This window comes from Heloderma suspectum, chromosome 7, assembly GCF_057233095.1.
Source record: "Heloderma suspectum isolate Gila_16-S chromosome 7, 16-S_ref, whole genome shotgun sequence".
Lineage (NCBI taxonomy): Eukaryota > Metazoa > Chordata > Lepidosauria > Squamata > Helodermatidae > Heloderma > Heloderma suspectum.
Window position 1 is genome coordinate 75,370,479 of NC_139464.1, and position 13,616 is coordinate 75,384,094.

The 13,616-nt window shown below is 44.6% G+C and overlaps 1 protein-coding gene across 2 annotated transcripts in view; it reads left to right on the plus strand.

Annotated features, from left to right (window-relative positions):
* The first annotated feature begins 5,523 nt into the window (after positions 1-5,523).
* The window catches only part of SLC38A1 (solute carrier family 38 member 1), a 58,961-nt gene continuing 50,868 nt past the window's right edge, over positions 5,524-13,616 (plus strand). The window contains exon 1 of one of the 2 annotated variants that reach the window (XM_084810640.1): positions 5,524-5,915. The gene's annotated coding sequence lies outside the window, so the exon portion shown is untranslated. The remainder of the gene's footprint in view (positions 5,916-13,616) is intronic. The other variant, XM_084810639.1, reaches the window with a different exon arrangement.

Genomic DNA, 13,616 nt, shown 5'->3' on the forward strand with positions numbered 1-13,616 from the left:
ATGTTTTTAATGCACGGCGGAAGCTCATTAAAGAGGGGGCATGGCGGAGTTCCCTAGGGAGGGAGTTCCACAGAGTGGGGGCCACCACAGAAAAGGCCCTCTCCCTCATCCCCACCAGTCTAGCTGTCCTGGCTGATGGGACAGAGAGAAGGCCATCCGAGGCTGATCTTGTTAAGTGGCCTGCCTGGTGCTGCTGGAGGTGCTCCTTAAGATAGGCTGGGCCGGAACCATATAGGGTTTTAAAGGTCAAAACCAACACCTTGAATTTGGCCCGGAAAACAACTGGTAACCAGTGCAACTCCTTCAGCACTGGAGTGATGAGATCTCGCCGGCGGCTGCCTTTAATCAGGCGAGCCGCCGTGTTCTGTACCAGTTGCAGCTTCCGAACCGTCTTCAAGGGTAACCCCACGTAGAGCGCATTACAGTAGTCTAAACGAGAGGAGACCAGGGCATGTACTACCGATGGGAGCAGATGGTCGGGAAGGAAGGGGCGCAACTGCCATATCAGATGGAGTTGATACAGCGCTATCCGGTTCACAGCTGACACCTGAGCCTCCATGGACAGCTAGGAGTCTAAAATGACCCCCAGGCTGCAGACCTGGTCTTTCAAGGGTAGCCGTACCCCATTCAACACCAGGTCAATATCCCCCAGCCTCCTCTTGTCTCCCACCAAAAGTACTTCGGTCTTGTCAGGGTTCAGCTTCAGCTTATTCCTCCCCATCCAGCCACTCACCGTCTCCACACATTTGGACAGGGATTCTACGGCCAACCTTGGTGAAGATTTGAATGAGAGGTAGAGCTGCGTGTCATCCGCATATTGATGACACCGCACCCCAAACCTCCTGATGATAGCCCCCAGCAGCTTCACATAGATATTAAATAGCATCGGGGAGAGGATGGAACCCTGTGGCACCCCACAAGTGAGTGGCCACAGGTCCAAAACCTCCTCTCCTCTCTGGTACCTGCTCGAGAGGAAGGACTAGAACCACAGCAGTACGGTGTCTCCAATGCCCAACCCCTCCAGGCGGTCCAAGAGGATACCGTGGTCAACGGTATCAAAAGCCGCTGAGAGGTCAAGGAGAACAAGGAAGGCGCATTCACCCCTATCCAGAGCCCTCCTCATATCATCTACCAAGGCGACCAAGGCCATTTCTGTCCCATGCCCAAGCCTGAAGCCCAACTGAAATGGGTCTAGATAATCAGTTTCTTCCAAGTGTGTCTTCAACTGTATTGCCACCACCCGCTCAATCACCTTGCCCAAAAATGGCAGATTTGAGACTGGGCGAAAGTTGTTCAGAACTTGAGGATCCAAGGAGGGCTTCTTTAAGAGCGGTCTTATCACTGCCTCCTTGAGGGCTGATGGCATCACTCCCTCCTCAAGGGAGGCATTCACCACTGCCCTGATTTACCCAGTCTCTCTCTGCAGCCCATAATGAGCCAAGATGGGCAAGGATCAAGTAAGCAGGTGGTCGGCCTTACAGATGAAAGCACCTATAGTGCTTTCATCTATAGATAGATAGATAGATAGATAGATGTGGAAACAGTACTGTTCTTACAGCATCTGATGCTGTATTTACATGTGCTCAGGAAACCTTTTCCTTTTAAACAGAAGAAATGCCAGTTCAGTCTTTGTTGATATGCCCTTAGGGAGGTAAACAACTTTCTTTAGTGTAGTGTGCTACCTTCTGATAAATTAAACTTTCCTCAGCATGAACTCTAATTGCTGGTTAGTTGTTTACCACAAGGGACTTAATTTGGAGCATTTCAACTTCTACCATTCACACATTAAAGATATAAAGATGAAAATTTGACTTTTTTCACAAACTTATTTGAATGAATTCATTTGCAGAACATGTGCTATTCACAGGACAATCCTGCTAAAAACCTACAAAAGAGTTAAAATATCAACTACAAGTTGGCAGAACATTGGCAGCAGTGTGTCCTTATTTGGACAGCTTAATAAGTGGTCTGATTTTGCAAGTGAATGAATCTTTAATGAATACTTAAGGGTGGATGTCCATTCTCAACAGATGCATCTTCACATGAAGGGTTGTTGTTTTGTTTTTGACATTTATACCTGTTTATTGAGAAAGGAAGGAAATGATCAATACATATATTAAAAACTAAACACAGCCTATTCAAAATTGCCTATGATCAAATTTTCCTTGTGTTTCAGATATGCTTATTCACAATATCTGACCTCAGCCATCCACATCTTTAACCCTCACCCCAGTCCATCTGTGCAATGCCAACTTCAGGACCAGCATAAGCTGCCTTGCCCATACAATCAAAAGTACTATGCCAGAATCAGAAGAAACTTTCCTCTAATAATATGTGATTAAAACAAATGGTTAGGCTATTTCAAAGTCTTATTTAAACATAATAGCCTATTTGCAAAGCTTGCACATAATTTATAGTCAGAATGAAAGTGCTATACAATAAAAATGCGACAGGACATTTTGGATAAAAATCCTATCTGAATGTGTATTTTGCATGTGTTTGTCCCTCCACCCTTTTAATGCAATTTGTGTGAAGATCAATAAAATGATTATTTGAACAGATTAAACTAAGGAAATGCCATGCCCCCTGTGTACCTGCTGCACCTCCAGCAGAGAAGGAACATAGGACAGAGCCTCTGCTGTGGATCAATGTTCAGGCAGGTTCATATGGAAGACGATGGCTCTTAAGGTAACCTGGTCTCAGGCCATTTGAGATGAGCACTTTGAATTGAACAGGATTCAGTACTCTTGGTTGAACGTGGAGTCTCTGACAACCCAAGGTGAGCCTGATGCAGATGCAAAGGGCCAGGCCAGTCTAAATAGTGCTGAAAGTCCTTCCTTCCCCCTTCTCTTCTTTTGATGGTGTGGCAGCAGTAGTAAGAACAAGGAGGAAGGGCTGGCCTTGATTAAGAAAGCCATTCTCTATTCATTTCCTTGCATTTCCTCCCTTGTATAATCTGCATTGTCCTTTTCCATCTCTTGCGTGTGTGGAGCACGCCCAAGAGATGCTATGTCCTTTTTCATATATGATCACCATCATTCACGTAGCATTTTTAAATACCCCTGGTGTTTTGTACTCTTCTTCTTATCTTTCCTTAAACATCCATGCATAGTAAGTCACTTTTTATTCTCATTTTACAAATGAGGAGCTGAAAGTGAGCACAAGCCATCGTATGAGTGAGTCCATGGCCAAGCAAAGATTCATCTGTGAACGGGGGTACAGCACTGATCTCTTTTACTGTTGTTGCTGTTCTTGATCTCACTGCATGTAAGCTCATGTTTGTTGTTTAACATGTATTATTTTCATGTTTTGGTGGATGATAAAAATGAGACTCCTGTGGCAAATGTTACATTATGAATTGGATTCAGGTAAATCTTTCAGCCCCGTGGTGGCACTGCAGCATTCTCACAGTTAACTGTCCTTTCATACCCTTCTACCAGAGGTACCTTTCCCTGACTGCTTTAAGGATTAATTGGAGCCACTTCTTACAAAGCTTCCTCAGTCACATGCTTCTGTCCCTCAGTCACATGACCCATTTGATGTCAGAGCATGTGATCCCTCTTGCTCCAAGTAAATTATTCTAATTCTTCTTAGGAAAGCCGGTATCCTGCATGTAGACCATCTTTTCAGATTCTGTGCTCAGCATGCTAGAATACCTCTATGCACTCCACATGAGAGCTGTTGGAACATGGAAGGAGTCACAAAGCCATATGTGACCCATAAATAATCCTTTGCTGAGCTTACTTCTAAAATAGTCATGAAAATACCTTAATAAGGCAGTCAACAAACATACCACAAAGAAAGGAGGTGATGCAAGGTTGAAAATTCACAGCACAGACTTTAGCACTGTAAACGTAAATCCACATAACATTTCATTCTGCTTTGTTTTATTCTTCTAACTGTTGTGATACCATCTAGATGAAACACCTTTCAGAAATCCCAGAAGTATGGTTTGAAAGAGATTCTCTCATCCCAATTTTTGTTACCATCTTCTTCACACATTTTCACATTGTCATGAAAATGTTGTGGTTTGCAGACTGATGTATTTTCTGACTGTGAAATGAAATGCATGTCCAATTACATATTACAAGTAGAGACAGCTGTGGCAGCCCGTGGCACACTTACTGAAAACCACTGAAAACCTTTCCTTCCAAGTTCATATGCTAGAGAATTGAATGCTGGAGAAACCAAGAATAAAGAATTGCTTCTTAACCTTGTTTGGCAAACACTACACAGGCATTATACAATAGCTTAACTGCAATGATCTTCTGCCTCTTTGTCTTAATCATTTGCCTGAATATTTAGACTTCACAAATATCTAATAACACACATGCCATTTCATTGCATCAAGTGCTTGAATTACAGGGGAGTGATGGGGCCTGGCCCCCTTCATTTTTTCTCATGCTCCCCTTAGCTACTGCAGGAGGCATGATTTGGTGAAAATCATGGAGGCAGTCAAGGGTTGGGGATTGTGGATATCATGTAGGACTTCCCATCTTTCCCCTCCATAACTAGACCACCAATTGCATCATTGCTTTATTACAGTGTCAACATGTAGAGACAATGGTTTCATCTGGACCTGCCATCCCTGACCTGGTGCCCTCCAGATGTACTGGACAACAACACCCCCCATCCTGCAACCATGGCTGGGGATGGTGGAGGTTGTAGTTCAACTCATCTGGAGGGCATCAGGTTGGGAAAGGCTGATCTAGACCTCTGGGCCATTCCTGATTCCTAGCAAACAGTGATTCCTAGCAATCAGCTCAATAAGCGGGGATGGTTACAGATGATGTGTGGATATCAGGCCCCCTCCTCCTCTTCGTTTTCTTTTCCTCTAAGAAAGGACAGCGCTGACGTTGGCCAGTTCTCAGAACGGAACTGGAGAAGATACGGAAGCATACATCGTAGCAGACCCGTGGAAAGCGAGGGAAGGGCACTGCACAGGACCAAAGGCAGCCCTTTGAATGCCTTCATAGAATAGTGGGGTTGGAAGGAGCCTATAAGACCATCGAGTCCAACCCCCTTCCTTTGCATAGAGGTTGCGGCAGCGAACTTCCTACAGGGCTGCTTGTGATCCCCCCCCCCCCGTAAGGGGGGCCTCTCGCTGTCCTCGCCTAGATTAGAAGCAGAGGTCGCAGCAGTGAGGAGCTGACACACGCGATCCGCGTCACTTCGGCGGCGGCAGCCCCCGCGTCGTGTTCCACACGAACACATCCCCCCCGGGAGCAGATGCTCTCCGGCACCAGCGCCCGCGGCAGCAGCACCTGCGATGGGGGAGGAAAAAGCCGAGCGAGCGCGCGAGCAAGCGAACGCGCTCGCCCCTTCTCGCTCTTTCAGCCCGCAAGGCCCGGGAGCCTGGGCCCCTCGCTTCGCTCGGAGGGGCCAGCCGGCGTACAGCCGCGCGACTCTGAGCGGCGCAGCGCGGGGCGACTCGGCCACTGCGGGTCCGGTCTGCGGGTCCGTCGGTCTGCCAAGGCAGCCAAGCCCACGTACGTACAGTCGCAGACGGAGGAAGAGGGGGAGGAGACGACGACGACGAGGAGGCGGGAGCCGCTAGCAGCCCGCCGCGTGAAGCTGAAGGTCGTTTTTGGCGTGGCGTTCCCATTCATTCCGTCTCGCGCTCCGCCGCGCCGGCCGAGGTCGCGTTTGTTTGCTTTGCGGTTGTCTTTTCATTGAAAGGGAAAGGAGAAAGAAAAACAAACACCTTCTGCTTCTCCGAGCTCAACGCCGCGAATCCGACGAGGCGCTCTTTCCTGCACGCGCGCGGATCTGCCCTGGAGAGCCCGAGAGAAATATCCAGATCGTCTAACAAAGGACACAAAGCCAGCAGCACCCCCCGCCAAGAGGCCCCGGGGGTTGGGATCCTTCTCGCGGAGACTCGAGCGGGGAAAAAGAGGAATCGGTCTGATTCACAGGTAGGCTGGGAGGGCGGGAAAAAGGCAGGCCTCTTCCTCATCATCTCGGCTATGGACCCTCAGAAGGACACGCTGGATGGCCGGCGGGAGCTTTTTCCAGCCCCGCGTTTGTTGGGCAGCCGCTTGGCCAAAGACTTCCCTTACAATACACTGTGGTGGCTGTTCTTTAAAAGGCTCGTGCCTTTTTCTCCCCCCGACCCCGCCCGCCGCGACATCGCAGTCCGCGTGGAGCGGGAACCACCGCAGGTCTCGTTGGAAGACGCTGCATGTAGTCCTGTTTTTGATCTGGGCGACCCTTGGCCGGGACTTGGCGAGGGGGCATTTCTCTCCGCTGTCCGAGGGGGCGCCTGCCTGCGTCTCCTGCGCTAAGGGGTCGGCTGCGGTTGAGGGCGTTGTTGGCGGGCAGCGATGATTCACAGCGCACGCCGCTTTCTCTTTTCCTCCTTCGTTCTCCGCTATTTTTTAAAAAAAGCGCGTAGGCAATGATGTGTGTGACTCAAGTTTCGTGCTCATTTCCGCTTTATAGATGTATTTATTTTAAAAAAACGATCCCTACGAGATAGAAAAGGGAAGAAAAAAAAGAGAGTAAGACCGGGATCCAAGCCACGTTGCTGTGGATAGCGGTAATAAAAAGGGCTGTTCCAAAATAAAGGGATTGTGATTTGCAGCCTATAGTACTTGAGGGGCTCGGGGTGGGGGGTGTTGGTTGGTTGGTGGGGGGGGAGGGAGGGAGAGAGAGCGGAGGATGACATTGTTTGTCCTCTCATTGCAAAAAAAGGGGTTCTACCTGAAATGTCCCTCTTTGCCCTTCCTTCAGTCCCCCCACCCTTTTGACTTGGGTTTTGGTTTCTCTGACACCCCTTTCAAGGATAAGAGACTTCGCCGGTGGGAGAAAATGTGGGAGAAAATGCGGGAAAGTGGGGGCATCGGTGGAACGAAATGAAACGAAAGGAGAACCACCTTTGAATGAAGTGGGGCATCTCTGTGTAGTATCCAATGTTAAACCTACATAGAGTAGACCCATTGAAATTGCCTTAAGGCCCACTCATTTCACTGGGTCTACTCTTTGTAAGACTAACATTAGATAGTACCCTCTGAGTGGAATATTCTGCTATTGGACTTTAACAAAAAAGCTGAGTGCTTTCATCTCCAGTTCAGGAATATTTAGTGTGGGGATGTATTTTATTCCTAGCTAGTAATAAATGATTTTTCTGTCTTTCTTCCTTCCTTTCCAAAGCCTTCTTTCCAACTTTGGTTGCAGCCCACTCAGATCTAAACAAGACATGTCCCAAATAAAGATGCGCCTGCTGCTTTAGCAATGAATTCAAATGTGTATTTTTGAGACCCAGCAGTTTCCTTTCCTCTCTCTGCTCCTATCTTTAAAATCCTATTTGGCAACTTTTTGTGTCATTAGTTTTGAAGCCATGTTTCATTTTTTAAAAAGAAAGAAAGGTAAAATGATGCCATTCATCTGCGCATAGAAATTAAAATGATGTTTTTCTGCTGATTGGATTCTGTAGGGCATCCCTGGGTGAAGGTATAAGTAAACATGGTACAATTGACTTTGGAATTAATTCTCAGTTTCTCATGTAATTCACTGCTGTGGTATGCCAGGAATGTATAGGCCTAGCCCCAGCATGCATGTCTACAGATGTATCTTTTCCAAGTCTTTGTTTCTATCCGAGAGAAGCCATTTCTTTTCTTCTTGTGGTTATCACACACCATTGGGTTCATTTATAACATAAGCTATTTTTTCTGTTTGTTTGCAAAGCAGACTTAGAATGCAACCTGTTGGTATCATTTATTGCCATCAAACTGGGGAAAAAAAGTAGACGTTGTACATGCTGAAACTATTATTATTGGCAGCTTTTCGCTTCATTCATAGCCTGCACCCCACTGTTCTGCTTATGCTCCTTTTAGGCATTTTCTTCAGGCCTCTTATTTTCCTTGAAAATGGTTACATTTTATTCTGGATTTCACTTTTTGTCTTTCAATTTACCTTTATTAGATTTCGATAAACATTTTACCTTTGAGGCCTTTGTTAGCTTGCTGAAACTAGCATTGTACTTTTAACACGCATGCCTACGCATGCACGCACACAATCAAGCATTGAATTGTTATAACCTGTCAAGGCAGTTTCAGCTGCCCAAGGAAATACAAATAAGGAATTAGTACAGTGGAGCATACTTCGACATGAGCTTGCTTTGTCACCGACTTCCCTGCAATGGGTGCTTATACTGAGACAAAATATCCTTAGTTCAGACTGTAATTCAGTTATGAACTTGCTGAATGATCTTTGGCAAATCAGCAGTCTCAAACTCCACCTCCAGCCTAACTGGGAAGATTGTGGCAATAATATCAGCCTGCCTTCTTTGGTTGTTGTAAAGATTGCAGCGTAAAGTGCTGTGACCACTTAGGAAGTACAATACATGAAGGCAAGATATTATTCTTAAAATGTCTACTTTTGGACTAGTGTCTGAGGGTAAAACTAGATACTGCAAGGGGAACACAAGGTTCCTACCCCCACCCCCACCTATTTTCCTTATAATGGTAATACAGGGATGGAGGGCACTTGCAAGGAAGAACTAATGGGTAGCAAAGGGAGCTTAACTTTTACCTACTCGCCAGTTCTCTGCTAGTGTCCACACAGCATTCTTTTGTTTGATTTAATTCCCAGCGAGGCTTCAAAGCTGGAAGTGATTCCAGTGGTTGCAGGGTAAACAGTCCAGGGGATATTTTGCAGGGGAGAATCAGTGAGACAGGGAAGGTTAATGCCCATCCTGCCAGTCCTCTCCTTCTAGAGCCCTGCCCTGCTTTCCCACTGTCCTGGCAAATGCAGGCATAGGACCATTCATTTGCTGATATAACATCAAAGAGCAATGGTTTGTCACATCTGAAGTTCATGGCTGAGGTGAGATTGGCTGGGGATTTTTCAGCCCGCAGCTGACACATTGAATCCTATGTATGTTTAGTCCAGGGCATAATACAAATACTGTAAATAAAATAAATAATCTGAAGGTATATGATGCAGAACTTTGGTAAAGCTAAGTATTTTGGGACTGGTCAATGCCTCTATAAAAGATTGCCAGGATATTGTCTGTATGATGCCTTGAGACCCATGATGGAAGAAAGGCAAGATAGTATCAGTCACATTGAGTTCAGTGGGATTTACCTCTTTAGGCTGGGAATTATGGGAGCGCCAGTTCCCCACATCTGGAGGGTACCAGGTTGGGAAAGGCTGGCTTAGCCAATAGCCACTAACTACATCAGCTTTCTAATACTGAAAACTGAATGTTGCTATGAAATAATAGATAGAAAAAGGTTCTTTGCTGGGAATTTATCACAAAGAAGTTATTTTTCTCAGAACTGTAGAATATTTATAATAAACTATGCTGCATCAAGCAGTGTTATCTAATCCATTAAAAAAAACAAAGACATTTGTGTAAGGACAAAGAAGAACATGCCAATCCACACTGTTGTTCCCAGACTCCTCCACTCCACAGCCTTGCCATTATATCTCTCTTTTTCATTACATTCTTATGATTAGAGATAAGAACGATGACTACACATAGGTTAAGTACATCATATTTAACGACATTTTAGTATCATCTTTTTGCTATCTTCTCCTCTCCTTTCAAATGTTTGTGCTTAGGCGTAAATAAATGTGACTTTTATAATACAGATTGACCAAGAAAGGGATATTTAAAGGAACAAGGCAATTTTCAGTTGACTCTATGCTGCATAAATGGAGCCTCAATTCAAATTATTTAATGTTATGAATTAAAAGAATTAAGGAAGTCTCTGTGTTAGAGAAGCATGTGATCTGCAGTCTTAACATCATGGAAGAATGTTAACAACCTAAATAATGATAATGGTAATAATAATAATTTTAAGTGATTTGAATACAAGGTTATTTCTTTGGGCATCTGATATTCTTTACAGTGGCTCTTTTCAAGCTGTTTAGTCCTGCATTAGCTCTATATTTTTGGGTGATGTGATGAGATTTTTATCTTTGTTGACAGTATATATTTTAATGTTATTTGTCAGCTGCCTGATGAGAACCATTGTTGTCTAGCTGGTAGCACTGGCATTTTAGAACACATACAAATGATAAAACATATTCATTTTGCAAATGTGAGAACTGAATAAGAGCAATATGAAATGGCAGACAACAGGAAAGATGATGAAATGGGCATAAATATCCCCAATATTTAGTATAGTTACAACAATCAATAGAGAATTAATTGCCTTTTTAGTATTTCTCTCTTCTGCCTCTGAAATCTTTTCCATACTTCCATGTTTCACTTTAAACATTAATGGTGCATTGATTTATGACAACAGCACTGTTACTGAGTACATTTGTTGTAGTTGTAGCTGCAAGCTGGGATCTATTCAGGCAGAGACAGTAACAGGAACTGTGGAGTCACAGTTTACTGTGGTTGTGTTGAGTTTTCTCCACAGGGCCAGATTTAGGGGCACTGGGCCCAGCGGACATCTGTCATGCGCTATCTGTTCTACTATCCGCTCTACAGCTGAAACAAAATGGTCTGAACAGTCTATCTTCACTTGTAAAAGTGCAACCACTGACTCTAGTGCCCAGTGTTGTGTTGATGTTTGTTGTTCAGTTGTTTTCAGTAGTGTAGTTGTACATTTTGAAGTGCAGGTGCTCATCATGAGAATCCCCTTAGCCATGCCTCTAAGGACAGTCCAAAAATTCAGGCAGCTGTGTTGATACATATCAATGAACAAACCAGTTTTCACCAGGAACAGGTCTTTTGTAAAGCGAATGGGTCTTAATTGCCCATTCAAGACCAGGCAACCAACCCCAAAATACTTTGCATTACAACAGGGAAAAATATATTGTTCCCTGGAAAATTAATTTTATCCCGGTACTGTGAAGATTGAAGCTAAGCTCACAGGAAGAAAGGAAGTCTGGGGAGGAGGTGGGGGCAGGGAGGTAGATGATGTCCATATCTCTGCTAATAAAAAAAGTTCTGGCACTGCATCCCTGCGAATCCTGTCTCTGTGTGTGTTTTAATTTGCAAGAATATCTAATAAGTGACTGTGATCAAACACATGCATGCAAATGTATACCCTTTTATGTCAGGCGTGAATTGTGCGTCCAAGTCATGAAATTGCTACAGACTGAATAAATAAGGTATTCAACAGTGACCAAGTAGATGGTCAAGCACTGAAGATGTTCCATGCCTAGAGTGTCATTTGGACTGGGGCTAACCCAGGGCATCTCTACACCAGCCTAAAATCCTGCATTTAAAATGGGACTTTCTGCTTCCATTTTAAATGCAGGATCACAACAACTCCCTTTTTCACCTGCTTCCTTTCCCCTGTCCCCTTTCCCCCTCCTTCTCCCTGTATCTGAGTCTTCCATATCTTTCGCTGATCTCGTTCCTCTTCTTGCCTCTTTTCCTCTTTTCATGGAGGGAACTCGAGCGGAACACAGCAGGGTAATTTGAAGTACTAGTTCCCCTCTACTCAGCAATGGTTAGGCCTCATCTTGAGTACTGTATCCAGTTCTGGGCGCCACACTTTAAGAAGGATGCAGACAAACTGGAGAGGGTTCAGAGGAGGGCAACAAAGATGATCAGGGGACTGGAAATAAAGCCCTGTGAGGAGAAACTGAAAGAACTGGGCATGTTAGCCTTGAGAAGAGAAGACTGAGGGGAGATATGATAGCGCTCTTCAAGTACTTGAAAGGTTGTCACAGAGAGGAAAGCCAGGACCTCTTCTCGATCATCCCAGAGTACAGGACACGGAATAATAGGCTCAAGTTACAGGAAGCCAGATTCCAGCTGAACATCAGGAAAAACTTCCTGAATGTGAGAGCAATACGACAATGGAACCAATTATCTAGGGAGGTGGTGGGCTCTCCCACACTGGAGGCCTTCAAGACGAGGCTGGACAGCCATCTGTCAGGGATGCTCTGACTTGGATTCCTGCATTGAGCAGGGGTTGGACTCGATGGGCTAATAGGCCCCTTCCACCCCTATGATTCTATGATTTTATGATAGCTCATTATCTGCAATCTATTTAAAAATTGAACAAAGGGCATTAGTGCCCGAGTCACCTTGGATGATCACGACAAACTTCCATGAAGGAGCAATCTCAATCACAGGATGAAAGCTCCATGTGAAGGAGCCCCAGTCTCTCCATGGTTGTTTAGTACATTGTAGACTGTCCCACCAGCAGGCAAGAAGTAAGATTACTGAATTACTGCAAAGCCTTTCCTTCCTGATCTTTCCTGGAGTTGCAGATTGATGTTGGAGACCAGACAAATGGAGACCAAAAGAAAGGTGCTCGGTGCTCTGTTCCCTTCAGTTCTCAGGAGCAAGACTTCAAGCACCAGTGTAGGACCTAGCATGGTGTTAGTATACCCTACATAACTTAGCACCCCAGAGTCATCTGTGGTGTTTGACTAACTCAGAAGGGGTTTTCAGAAGAAAGAAAAATTAGGAACAATTTCATTAGTATTTTTGTTCAGTCTACATCCTTTCCCCAGGGTGAAGTTAGAGAAGTTAAAAAGAACTGTGAGCTTAAATTTTCCCCTTGATGATTCATGTGATTTTCCCAAAGCTAAATTGTGAATCAGTGAGAAAGGTCAGATGAGAATTTAATGATTCCTGATCTATTTATCAAGTTTATACCAGCAAACCAGAGTTTCCAGACATGTGCAATGTGATGGTTCTCGCTCAGATCGCAACCAGACTTGTGCCCCACTCTTTTTTTACAGCTTAATAGTGAAAACAGATAACATCTTGTACATGTGGCCAAACAGCATATAGAGAACAGGTGCAGTGGAGAAGCAGGATTGCAATGCTAGGCCTACCCCCTGCATGTCCACCGGGCATAGGAAACCTGGGGCCCTCCAGATGTTCCAGACTGCCATTCCCATTAGTCTCACTCAGCATAGCCAAAGGCCAGGGATTATGCACACTGTAGTCCTGGAGGACACCAGGGTGCCTACCCCTCATGAATATGCCTATAATGAAAGCTGACAACCCTGTACTGGATAATTTCTTAGGATGCTGGGAGTTGTAGGATGTACGTCTATGTAAACATGCATAGGATTGCAGTCCAAACTTCTTTAATTTTGGCAAAAAAATGGCAATGTTATCTCCTCCGAGACCAGAAATGCATAGCTTGCCAAATATTACTTGTGATTTAGATTAGCATTATGTGGTCATATACCCCAGGCTTTTTCTAAAAAACAAACAAAACCCCCTCACCGCATGTAGATATTTCACTTATTCTGTATAAAGCCTATGTCTATTGCACTGAATTTGGAACAAATAGTTTCTTCAAAAAAATCTTTTCCTGTTTGTCATTAGAAAAGATCCTGAGCCCTACACTGTATAAAAACCTACACTATCTAGGAATTGTGCCACCTCTGATAACTTCTTTTCTTTCTAGCTTTTGACATTGGTTTGAAGGGGCCAGTTTTTAAGAGCTGCCACTGAAAGTAATATTTTGTACTCACTGTTTTATTATTTATGTCTTTGGTCTCTTCCCGGGCATAGTGTTCTTTTCAAAAAGGTGAGGCTGTGGAGATGAGGGTGGGGTGCATAGGAGATACATATCACATCTCAGTCTTTACATAAAGGAAGCAGTTTTATGTGAAACTCAAGCTCTGGGTTTGAAGGCTTCACCAAGGTATATAAAGGAGTCTCTAGCAAGATCAGCCAA